General features: G+C 38.3%; 1 pseudogene; it reads left to right on the top strand.

The window, feature by feature from the left end:
* LOC121400534 overlaps positions 1–13653 on the top strand; it is a 112843-nt pseudogene that overhangs the window by 27408 nt on the left and 71782 nt on the right.

Genomic DNA, 13653 nt, shown 5'->3' with positions numbered 1-13653 from the left:
AAATCAATTATTTTACTTAAGAATTCATGCTTCTTTTACTTAAGTTGCATAAGAGTATAAAGAACTAATATAGTTTTAATTAGACAAATTGTAAAACTTTGGTTTCGCAAAAAAAAAAAAATTGCACATGGTGGAATACAGAATTTTGCCACAAATCCATGTCTGGCAAAACAAATTTGCTCATTGCTACCATGCAATAGTATTCAAATGCCTGTTTACTCAAATTGTTCATTTATTAGCAGTTAACACATGGAGGCCTATTTAACAACAGTCTAATTTAGTGATGAACAAATCTGCCCTGTTTTGCCTCGCCAAATAATTAGCGAAACTGCTGAAAATTGTGCAAAAGGCATTATGAGCGCCTTTTTTGTCGTGGTGACTTTTATACATCATAGTCTATGGGTGACTTTTTTTCTCACGCCAAACGATTAAAGTCAATGGGCAGTTTTTCTCACTCCAAATGCATTAAAGTCAAGGGGCGTTTATTCTCAAGTTTTGCCTCAATCCAAATGCATTGACGTGAATGGGCGTTGTCTCTCTGCAAATTTTTGTTGCAGATTTAAGAAAAAACCCATGAATGGTGAAATGCAGAATTTCACAGTGAATCCATGCATGGTGAAAAAATGTGGTCATCACTAGTCTCATTTTAATGGTTTTAGGGATAGACTGTATTTGGGACAAACTGCACCCCATAGAACTAAAGCTTAACTAAAGAATTAGGTTATAAATGTTGTACATTATGTTTTGTGCTTCTGTACCAGCCCAAGGCAACCACAGCCCTTTAACAGAGAAGATCTGTGTCTCCAAAGATGCCCCAGTAGCTCCCCATATTTTATTCTGCTGAGCTTAGGGACCCACTCACAATATACAGTACACATAGAATTGAAATATACAATATAAGGCTGATTAGTAATTAATACAGATAATTACTACATGGCAGCACAGAAACCAGTGCAATTAACATTATAATTTAATAATCAGCCCTGTAGCATCAGCTTATAGTACAGTCCAACCACATTTTCTGCTTGATAATTAGTGACGACCCCTAAGCTTAGCTTCTCAACAGCTGCTCAGAGCCCACTGAGCATGTGAGTGTCACAGACACTTTCCAAGATGGTGACCCCCTGTGACAAGTTTGAAGTCCTGGATCATTGCTGCTATTGACAAGCTGAAACTTTAGGCTGGTGCAATAAATACAGTATGTCAAATATGGCATGTGTAGCCATATTCATTTTTAGGGGTTAGTTCTCCTTTAAACAATAAAATATTTTTTTATGTTTTTCTAAAAAGACCTGTGAGTGTGGATCCTTCTCGAGTGGTTTGGAATATCTGGCGACTTTGTTTCGTGAGTGCCAGCTTTCCGATGGACTACATATATATATATATACCTATATATAAAATATATGTGCTTTCTAGCCAAGTACTCCTTAGTTATGAAGCTTTAGCCTTGTTGTTGGGGAAAAAAAAAATAAAGATTCCTTTACTTAAAAAGGATTTTAAAAAAAAGATCGATAACATAAAACATTCCAATTGTTTCAGCTTAACAGCAGAGTCTGAAAGAGAGAAACAAGAGTGGACTGAAGCAATACAGCAATCAATAGCAGAAACTCTGGCTGATTATGAAGTAGCTGAAAAGATCTGGTTCAATGAATCTAACCGGCGTTGTGCAGATTGCCGAGCTCCCAGCCCTGACTGGGCATCTATCAGCCTCGCTGTTGTCATTTGCAAGAACTGCGCAGGTAAATGAAACAAGTGATGCGCGGCTGTCACGAAACATGATTTTTATGTGCTTCAGCATATTCCACCTCGTCCTTTCCTATTAAATGTACATCTCTTCTGTGTCACTGTGAACTCCTGGGCGCTGGATCACACGGGCCTCTGACACACTGACCTTGTTATCAAACAGAGCCTTTTAGCTACTCTGACAATCGCCGTCAGGAAGGATTTGTTGCGTTTTTTGCTTGTTAATATTTTCATAAATTGAACAAACAGTCATCACCATTATTAAGCCACACATATGGGGCTATTTACTAAACTCTGAATACCAAAAACCCAAAAAATTTGTGTTTTATTAGAATAAAATTTTAATTTTTAGTGAAAAACCCCCCACTTATTTCCGAGATTTATTATACTCTGAGGATGTTAAAAGTCAGAATCCAAAAATCCGGCATCTCAGACCTGCCGAGGTTGCATATAAATCAATGGGAAGTTCCAAAGATTTTCTGATCTGCACTGGGTTTCGTGCAATAATCCGAAGATTTCGAGGTGTTCGAGCAAAAAAAAAAAATAATAATCAGGTTTTCAGGTGGAAAATCTGAAAAATCCGTAGCATTCGTATTTTTCACTATTTTTTTCCTGCAAACAAAATTTTTGGAAAAGTGTATTAATAAATAAGGCAAAAAAACCCTGTGGATTTGGTTGGAGTTTTTTTCACTAAAAATTGTAAAATTCAGACTTTTATAAATAACTCCCTTTTTTGGGGGGGGGGGGTTATTTAATAAACTCTGAATTCCAAAAACCCAAAAACTCCATGTTTTTTTTGTATTAAATACGAATTTTTAGTGGAAAAAACCCACAAATTTCTGGAATATATTTTACAAATAAACTTTTTGTAGTCGGCACTCACCCATTTTCCACCTCTTAATTATTTAGATGGTGGCCCACAGTCCAGCCGGTTTCACAAGTATTCACATATATGACACAGCTCCATTCAGGATGATAATTTAAAAAGCCTTTATTAGCATATGGTTTTTGGATCTGCAACAAACTTGATGTTTCGGGCTCACCTGCATAAAGGGCTGTTGCAGATCATGTTTGTTGCAGATCCAAAAACCATATGCTAATAAAGGCTTTTTAAATTATCATCCTGAATGGAGCTGTGTCATATATGGAATATATTTTACCCCGAAAATCCGGCATCTCAGACCTGCTGAGGTTGCATATACTTCAATGGGAGAAGTTACAAAGATTTTTTGATCTGCACTGGGTTTCGTGCAATAATCCGAAGATTTCTAGGTTTTCAGGCAAAAATCCTAAATAAACAGAAAACTTTAAAAATTTGCACAATTCACCTTTTTTTAATGATTTTTGGGGGGTTTTTTTCCCACTCGCAAAATTTTTGAAAAAAGTGTATTAATAAATAAGACGAAAAAACCAGTGCGGATTTGGTCTGAGTTTTTTTCAGAAATAATTGAGATAAATTTGGACTTTGATAAATAACCCCCATAGATACATGCTTCTGAATTGCTGTTATTTAAAAAAAAAAACCTTTTGGACTTGTAATGGACCCATTATACTGCTCTGTTCAAATTCAGCCATGGATAATGAGAGATTGTTGAACTATTCGCCACAGCATCTCACTGACAATCTAAGACTGTTGAACTTGATCACGTTGACCTGGCAGACAATACACTTGAGTGTTTCAGCAGGTCAGGTACCCACATAGAGGCAAGCATAGGTATGGGATCCATTATCCAGAAAACCGTTTTCCAGAAAACTCTGAAATACGGAAAGGCTGTCCATAGACTCCATTTTGATCAGATAATTAAATTTTTACAAATTATTACTTTTTTCTGTAATAATAAAACAGTACCTTACACTTGATCCCAACTAAGATATAATTAATCCTTATTGGAAACAAAACAATACTATTGGGTTTAATTCATGCTTAAATTATTTTTTAGTAGACTAACAGGCCCATTTACGAACAATCAAATTTTTTGCCACGAGTCTCTAAAAATGTGTGGTTTTCTACTTTTTTTTAAAAAAGCTCTTAAATGTGAGATTTCTTAAGTGTAAAAACCACGAAAGCCTCTAATACTAAACTTCACCAGGTAAAAGTTGTCAAGGTCCTATAGAAGTCATTTCCCCTACGTTCCTTACGGCAGCACCATGAGATTATTTCGCTTTCCCTTTCATGTAGGACAAGTGAGAAAAAAAGAGTTAATTAACCCCACCCATAAATACCAGCCACTCAAAACCCTCTCTAGTGTTTTTTTGTCAGGCAGGTGAGAGCTTTATCCATGTAAAGGTAGATGCCTATAACATTCTTTCTGTTTTTTTCCAGGTTTGACGATGCCAGGTCCCTAGGGGACTTGAAGACCGTAGACTGCATTACCCAAGGGGTTTTTTCCGTCGCCGCAATGGACTGTGCAGCCGAGGGTTGCCCATAAACAAAATGGCGACGATAACCTCTGACGCGCAACTTAGAGTTGACGCGATTGGTTAGGAGATGGTTACACTGTTGATGCAGATCAAGTGCGCGGGGAAGTTCGCGCCAGAGGATCTTTTTAAGCAGATCACGCTATATTCAGGTGCCCCTTTGACGCGGAAAAGTTGAAATCGGGATCAGCCTGCTGCTTAACGTTGCTGCCTGGGTTGCAGCCTCCTTGTTCAGCACAGAGGTACAAGGTCGTCTGTGGGCTAACTTTTTACGGGAATTCATATATTTATGTCTAATTATTTTCTGGGGTTTTTACAGATGTCTACCCTAGATCCACCACCTGCTAAAAAACACAGGAAGTCAAAGCATCAACAATGTAGAGGATGTGAGATGCCTCTTCCAGATACCTATGGAAAAAGATTTTGTAAAGACTGTCTGTCTTATCTGGCTCATAAGGAAGTTGAAGCCATTCCTGAGTCTTCTTCTTCATGGATTAAAGAATTTATTAAATCAACTATGAAGGATATGTTTAACCAGTTTCAACATAGTTCAGTCAGAATTTCGAATGATGTTGTTAATTCTCCTACTCTTACTAATCCTATTTCATTAGATGGATCAACTCAGGATTCATCCTCGGATGAGGAAGAGCCCTTAGCCTTGTTTCCTGTGGAAAGCACTGCAAAATTGGTTAAAAGAGTAAGGCAAACGATGGAATCCTTAGAGACTGAGGAATCACAAGCAGCTCCCTCACAAGTAGCTAAGAAATCTAAATCTTTTCCGGTCCACCCAGTTATGAAAGACTTAATGACTAGAGAGTGGAAAAATCCTGAAAAACCTCCATCCATAACTAAAAGATCAGATATGTAGAGCCGCAACTTGGAGTAATCCAAATACCGTATATACTCGAGTATAAGCCGAGTTTTTCAGCATCCAAAATGTGCTGAAAAAGTCTACCTTGGCTTATACTCGGGTCAGCGGGCAGTAGCTGAGATTGCAGTCACTTTTAATCATTCCTATACCAACAGTTCACTTGGGGAGAGACTGCAATATCACACAGCGCCCTCTGTTGGTTATATGAAAGACTAACAGTGCGCCCTCTGTTGGTTATATGAAAGAATAACAGTGACTGCAATATCACACAGCGCCATCTGTTGGTTATATGAAAGACTAACAGTGCGCCCTCTGTTGGTTATATGAAAGAATAACAGTGACTGCAATATAACACAGCGCCATCTGTTGGTTATATGAAAGAATAACAGTGATGGCAATATCACACAGCACCCTCTGCACATGGTAGTGGGACAGTGGGACAATGCACACAGTAATCTGTTTAGCAATTCTCTGTCACCATCAACTTTGCAGTAAAATACTACAGAAGGCGCTGTGAAGAGTGCCCTCCCTTGTTACTCGCTAACTCTCATGGTGCTGCCGTAAGGGACGTAGGGGAATAAGTAAATTTTTACTTACCGTAATTTACTTTTCCCTTAGTCCCTTAGGCAGCAATAAATTACCCGCCCTAATAAAGTACTTAAGCAGTGGCCTGTGTGTCTTGTTTGAAAAAAAACAAAAAAAACACTAGAAAGGGTTTTGAGTGGCTGGTATTTATGGGTGGGGTTAATTAACTCTTTTTTTCTCACTTGTCCTACATGAGGGGGAAGGGAAAGCGAAATAATCTCATGGTGCTGCCTAAGGGAAAAGTAAATTACGGTAAGTAAAAATGTACTTATAAATATATATATATATATATATATATATATATATATATATATATATATATATATATATTTGGATAATATATGCAAACTATGCAAGCAAGAAATAGATAGATAGATACATTTCTCTAGCTGTAATTTAACAGTGAAACAAATATAGCAAAGGCTTGTTATATTTTGCTCTCAGTCTGGTTTCAACTCAGCACACAAATACGCATGGAAATAATAATGTCAAATGAATAACATAAACAGCTGATAATATCTCTCTTCTAGCAATGCAATTACTTGTACAGTTAGAAAACCACAATGTAAAACAGCTCACTAAACATAAAGGTCATGTTCCTGGGAGATAATACAGTTGCCTCTGGGTGGCAAATGATCAACCTCTGCTCTTTAAGAAAATAGAAAAAGGTTACGTTTTGTCAGGCTCCTGGGTATAATGGTCTTCAGGTTATGGATTATGTTTCATATATAAAACAAATCTAAATACAGCTAGATCATTTTACAGTGAGCAGAGCCGTGATACCTTATTATCTACTATTCCTACTTGCAATTTGCCTGGATTTAATAAGATGCTCTTTCTGTTGTGTCGGAGCTTATTGTTTGTTACCAGATGTGCCTCCGTAGTCTGTGTATTCCTATACTTTTACCAGAATTGGTTTTAACAGATTTATTTTAATTTAAGAGCATATAACCAAATAACAAGCTGGATATATGATATCTGTTGCATGTACAGGGGCACTTTATACATATAATTTACTGCTGTAAGGACCCCCAAGTCAACACTATCAGAATAATTCCCCATGCCTTCCTTGAACTGTGACCAGAGTTGCAATACTCGACAACCAATTACAATGAGTTATTTTGCTCACCAGCCAGTCTGCAGGATTGCCTTAATAAAAATATCCAGAAAAAGATGTTATGAAAACGAATTAGTGCTAGGCAGTTACAAATTCCAGAGTCTAACTTTGGACTGCCTTTCCCCAGCATCCTGAATTATCTCAGGATGATATAATAAACACGGACAAAATGTTATATAACCTATTTATCATGTTAACGCTCAGTGGAACATCATTGTGTGTCATTCCCATTTTCTATACTAAACTATATGACTGGTGCCCTCGGTACTTGTGAAGCATTAGAGAAAACCCAAGTTCTTCAACTTTGTGAGGGACATCTCTGTACAATGTCAATGAATAACCCAAATCACATTTAGAACTGTTAGATGTTAATGTGAAATAATAGATTCACCACTACAGAGACACCTGAGTGAAAAGAATCTCCAGGGAAAATAGCCTTTCCATCTATGGTGCTACACTTGGTTGGTGAGTGGAGTGAAAGTTGGACTGCCTATCTCACAATCTCCTAGGAGTGTGCTATAATTTTCATTACATTTGCCTCATTCATGGGTCCCTGCTATAAAACATCTATAAGCTGTTGGTCACCATAGGGCTTAAAGATTGATACTCAGGCTCTTTTTTCCAGGTTTGCAGTACATAGTACTAGTTGGACACCAAAGGTGGTTGAGCCATGTGCTCCCTCCCCTTATAAAAAATAAGCACAGGAACAGGTCATACTATCCCTGGGAAGTTGAGAAACCTCCCTCTCACATGAAGGCATAGGTTGTTGACCAGGGACTTCCTGAACAGTAGAGAAATGAATCCCTTGGGTCTTCTACACTTGCTTTCAAGTTGACCAGTAAACTAGGGATTCCCCAAATCCATCATTTTTTGATCTGGGTGAATATCAAATGTATCCCTACAGTAAACGCTATGGGGGTTATTTAGTCAAGGTTGAATTTTAGAGTCTTTTATACCTTGAATGAACTTAATTGAACTCACAACTCAAATGGTTTCTAATTTAAGGAAAAAACTCAAATCAGCTAGTTCGGAGTTAACAACCCAAAAACTCCAATTGATCGAGTTTTCGGTGGGAAAAATCTCGAATCGCTCAAGTTTTCTGGCAAAATCCTCAGAAAAAAACTTGAACTTCATGAAGACTTTTAACATCTTCAAATGGTTCAAGGAACCTCTGCCATTGACATGACCTTGACAATTTTAGGTGGTGTATTTTTGAATTCGAGCTTGGTCCAGGGTCGGGGTATATTAAATCTCGAAAAATTTGATTTAAAAAGATTGATTTTGACCCCAAAAATAACCTTGAAAACAAGAACTTGATTCTTAATAAATGTGCTGATGTATGATGATAATGAATGCAAGTATTTTACCTTTTGTTTTATAACCTATAAGATATTCATATTGTTATAGAAATTTAGGAAATTGGAGAACAGTTGGTGGAGATATTAAAAAAACATTGTTTATTTGTATTTTTGAAGATAAAGCATATAGTATACTAGAGCAGAGTATACTTGAGTATAAGCAGAATATATCAATTCAGGCCTTTACCAGAGAGGTCTCAGTTTGTTCTGGATTGTTTAATTTCATATCCAGCCCCAAAGAATATTCTTTCATTTATAAGAACTGATGTGGGTGTGATTCCTCAGAAGAGAAGCAGAGCAGCATATAATCATATATAAAAATAAAAACATACAGCCTAAGAATAATTTGATGAGCACTTAGTCCACATGATTATATAGTTACATAGTTAAATCGGGTTGAAAAAAGACAAAGTCCATCAACCCCTCCAAATGAAACCCAGCATCCATACACACACCCTTCCATACCTTCACATAAATTATATATACCCATACCTATACTAACTATTAGGGATGCACCGAATCCAGGCTTCGGTTCGGGATTCGGCAAGGATTCTGCCTATTTTCAGCAGGATTCGGCCGAATCCTTCTGCCTGGCCTATCCGAATTCTAATTTGCATATGCAAATTAGGGTCGGAGAGGGAAATTGCGTGACTTTTTGTCAAAAAACAAGGAAGTAAAAAATGTTTTCCCCTTCCCACCACTCATTTGCATATGCAAAATAGAATTTGGTTCGGTATTCGGCCGAATCCTTTGTGAAGGATTCGGGGGTTTGGCGAATCCAAAATAGTGGATTTGGTGCATCCCTACTAACTATAGAGCTTAGTATCACAATAGCCTTTGATATTATGTCTGTCCAAGAAATCATCCAAGCCATTCTTATAGTCATTAACTGAATCAGCATCACAACATCACCCGGCAGTACATTCCACAACCTCACTGTCCTGACTGTGAAGAACCACCTACGTTGCTTCAAATGAAAGTACTTTTCTTCTAGTCTGAAGGGGTGGCCTCTGGTACGGTGATTCTCTTTATGGGTAAAAAGGTCCCCTGCTATTTGTCTATAATGTCAAATAAAGTCAGAGTAAAGTCAGGCCTAAGCAGATTGTGGTTGTAGGGGACTCAATTATTAGGAAAGTGGATAGGGTCATTTGTCGTCCGGATCGCTACAACCGAACAGTTTGCTGTCTACCTGGTGCCAGGGTTCGACATGTGGTTGATCGGATAGACAAATTATTGGGTGGGGTTGGGTCATGCCCAGCCTCACCCGAATACCGATTTTTTTCGACCAAAAAATTGCTAGGAAGGTTTTAGGTGGCGAAGTAGGGGGTCAAAGTTTTTTTTAAAGAGACAGTACTTCGACTATCGAATGGTCGAATAGTCGAACGATTTTAGTTCGAATCGTTCGATTCGAAGTCGAAGATCGAAGTAGCCAATTCGATAGTCGAAGTAGCCAAAAAAATCATTCGAAATTTGAAGTTTTTTTTATTCTATTCCTTCACTCGAGCAAAGTAAATGGGCCCCTTAGTCTCTGCACTCTCTCCAGTTCATTTATATCCCTCTAAAAGACTGGTACCCAAAACTACACTGCATACTCCAAGTGAGGCCTTACTAGGGACCTATAAAGAGGCATAATTATGTCTTAATCCCTTGAGTTTATGCCTTTTTCTAGACAAGGCAGTACTTTATTTGCTTTATTGCTTTATTATAGATCAAATTAAGATTCATAACTAATACAATTTCAAAAGTACACAGCTTGATCCTAGATCCTAGATACTACAATCTGGAGCAATGAACTTGTTGAGGTACACAAATATAGTGTCATTCTTCCTTATAGGGCGACAGTTACGTTTCTCCAGATTTATGCTTATGCAAAATAGCTAAGCAGCATTTTTAGGATAGCTATAGGGGTAGGTATGTGGATCAGAGTGCAAAACTTAGGACATCACTGCTAGGCAAGTTCAGTGCTTAGAACATTCAGAATGCAGCCTCTCATTCATGTGGCTAACCTGAAGCATTGGTCTTTGGCTAGTACTGCCGGATGGAAGCATCATTTTTCCCTAGCATTTGTGTCACAGTATACTTTGAGAGAATTTTGGGGTGACACAGTCACTGTGCTGTGCTAGGATTTTATCATTGCTATCCATGTGTTAAGATATAGAACAAGGAGAAGAAATGTCACCCACTTTCTTTATCTTTACAGAAATATAGACATTAAAAGCATTTCCCACTTAATATGTTGCAGAGATGCCCTTATACTGTCAAAGTTTGCACGTCTGAAATTTAGTGTTTTAGTTACTCCCTTATAGAATTGCTTCTGCAACAGAATCTCAAAGGAGACCATGTTATGATCACTATTCCCTAAATGCTCCCCCACACAAATGTTAGAGATGAGTTCAGTATTGTTAGTTATTACAAGGTCCAAAAGAGAGCTATTACTAGTAGGTTCTTGAACGAGCTGGAATAGAAAGTTGTCATTCAGCATATTTACAAACCTACTAGCTTTTTCTGTTTTAGCAACCCCATTACACCAGTCAATGTCTGGATAATTGAAGTCACCCATAGCAACAACTTGACCCAGCTGTGAAGCCGCTTGTATCTGCAAGAGTAGCTGGGCTTCATACTCGACACTTATACGAGGTGGTTTATAGCATACACCAATGATAATTCTTTTTGTAGCCTTTTGCCCAGTCAAAATCTCTACCCAGAGGGATTCTACACCCTCACCAGTGCCAGCTATTGTTATTTCTTTAGCGCATGGCTTTAATTCAGGCTTTACATACAAACACACTCCTCCACCCTTTTTAATCCCTCTGTCCCTCCTAAAAAGGGTGTAACCATTTAAATTCACAATCCAGTCACATGTTTCATCCCACCAGGTCTCAGTGATACCAATTATATCATAATTTTTAGAGCATGCAATTAATTCTAGGTCTCCCATTTTACCTGACAAACTCCATGCATTTGCCAGCATACAGCGTAGGTTACTACTTTTACTTTTGAAATTTGCATTACTTAGTGGAGAATTATATGTTAAGTTAGTATTATTCTGTTTTCCTTGTAACAGAGGGACCTCCTTAGCTGTAAACTGTATGCCCCCTCACTCCTCCCCCATGACCCCTTACTAACCCCACTGCCCCGTCTACCCTAGCTTCCCCATAATTCTTTATCTCACCCACCCCCCCCCTTGCCTAGTTTAAACACTCCTCCAACCTCTTTCTTCTTTCCCCTAGCACCGTGGACCTCCTTCCATTGAGGTGCAAACCGTCATGACTGTATATGTTGTACCCCAAGGAAAAATCAGCCCAGTACTTTAGCAACCCAAACCCTTCCTTCCTACACCAAGACTTGAGCCATGCATTTAGCTCCCTAAACTCCTGCTGTTTTCCAAAACTTGAACATGGCACAGGCAAAATTTCAGAAAAGATGACATTGGAAGACCTTTCCTTGATCTTAGAGTCTAGATCCCTGAAATCACTCTTTAAGGTCTTCCATCTACCATTTATTTTGTCATTAGTACCGATATGCACTAAGCAAGCTGGGTCATGCCCAGCCCCACCCAATAATTTGTCTATCCGATCAACCACATGCCGAACCCTGGCACCAGGTAGACAGCAGACTGTTCGGTTGTAGCGATCCGCACGACAAATTACCCTATCCACTTTCCTAATAATTGAGTCCCCTACAACCACAATCTGCTTAAGCCTGACTCTACTCTTCTCCCCACCACTACTAGAGAAACTGGTCTCCCGGCTGTTAGAGAGATCAGTCCCATCTAGAATTTCCAATCCAGAGTTCATACTCCCATCATCTTCACACAATCTGGCAAATTTGTTGCGATGTATAAGCTCCGGATCAGCCTCCATTTTCCTTTTGCCCACCTTACAGCTCACCCAGCTAGCTGCCTCAACATCCTGCTGCTGTTCTGTTCCCCCCAAACTACCTGACCCACTAGGTCCTGCTCAGTGAGCAAAAGACTCCTTTCAAGATTGTCAATCGACCGCAGTGTTGCAATTTGTTGCTCTAGTGCTCTAACTCGAGCCTCCAAAGTGGCAATTTGCTCACAACCACAGAGGTAAGCATTTTGGATCTCTTGTTCCAAATCTGCATACATATGGCAGACTGTGCACTGAGTCAGACCTTCAATCTTGCTAGCACTCATTATGCCAGTTACAGATCAAAACAGGAATAAAAATAAATAAATAAAATAAAAATGAGGGTTTAGAACAAACTTTTGACCTAGTTTGAACCTCCTTTTATTTGAAACTCCTGTATTTGTAACTCCACTTACAGATCCCCCACTTAACTCCTGTATTTATAACTCCACTTACAGATCCCCCACTATCTCCTGTATATGTAACTCCACTTACAGATCCCCCACTTAACTCCTGTATTAGTAACTCCACTTACAGAGCAAACACTTACAGAGCAAACACTTAAGAGAAGCTAACACTGGAGTCCCAGGGGTTCTATTTATACAGTCTGTTCAGGTGCAACTAATCAAACCCCACCCCCTCAAATGGAGGGAAAACTAACTGCACAGTAAAGCAGGTTGTGACAAACTTGCTGTAAGTACACTAGCACACCAATAACCACAAAAAAGAGGTAGACTTCCTTTGTATGTTCTGTCCCTATTTTGTCCCTATTTTTTATGACAAAACTACTTAGTACTTATCTGTTTATTTCAATAATCCAAAATTCTCTGTAGTAATAACACAGCCTATTTGGTTTATTTAATGTTTACATGATTTTCTAGTAGACTTAAGGTATGAAGCTCTAAATTACGGTAAAATCTGTTATCCAGAAAACCCCATATATACATATATATACCTTGTAGGGTTAGGGTTATGTCTATTTTTCAATTACCCAGAGAGCTGCTTCCAGTCATGTCAGGAATTCCCAGCCCATATCTATGTTCTCTTGTAATTATCGAATCCCTATGATTTACCTTGCTCCTCTCACTGCTAAGGTATGTGTACCCTTTTGCCCCTATAAAAGATGCATACATATAAGCCTTTTTACAGTCTTTTCATTGGAATACATTACTAGTGACTCAGACATAAATCTGTCACCAGAGAAAGCAGTTCTACTTAACACAAAAACAGAGAATTTTGAATAGTGACTCAGTGAAAGCTTATCAACAAAGCAGGAAAATGGATGCATAGTCTACGGCTCACAGTTCATCTTATTGTGGAATTTCAAAAGCACATTGTTAATAAATATATTTTAAAACTAGTAATGTACAAAAAAAGGCGGCAGGATGTAAAAAAGAGCGAGGGATGTTGAAGACTAAGATAATGATGGATGTAAATGTGAATTGGCAAAACTTGAGTTGATGTTGATACGGAGACATCAGAAGGTGTACAGAACCAACCAGAGAAGAAATCATTTGAATAATAAATAAAGGACATTAGGGCATTATCGGGGGAATGTAATTAAAGTCTCAAAGCAAAACAATTCGCTAAATTGCCACATCTCACAATGTAATATTGTTCCTTAACTGTTATTGCATTGCGAATTGTAATTGCGCATTGCGAATTGTAGTTTCGCACTCTTAAGAAGTG

The sequence above is a fragment of the Xenopus laevis genome, chromosome 1L (assembly GCF_017654675.1).
Source record: "Xenopus laevis strain J_2021 chromosome 1L, Xenopus_laevis_v10.1, whole genome shotgun sequence".
Taxonomy (NCBI): Eukaryota; Metazoa; Chordata; class Amphibia; order Anura; family Pipidae; genus Xenopus; species Xenopus laevis.
Note: the sequence above shows the minus strand (reverse complement) of the source record. Positions and strands in the feature narration are given on the sequence as shown.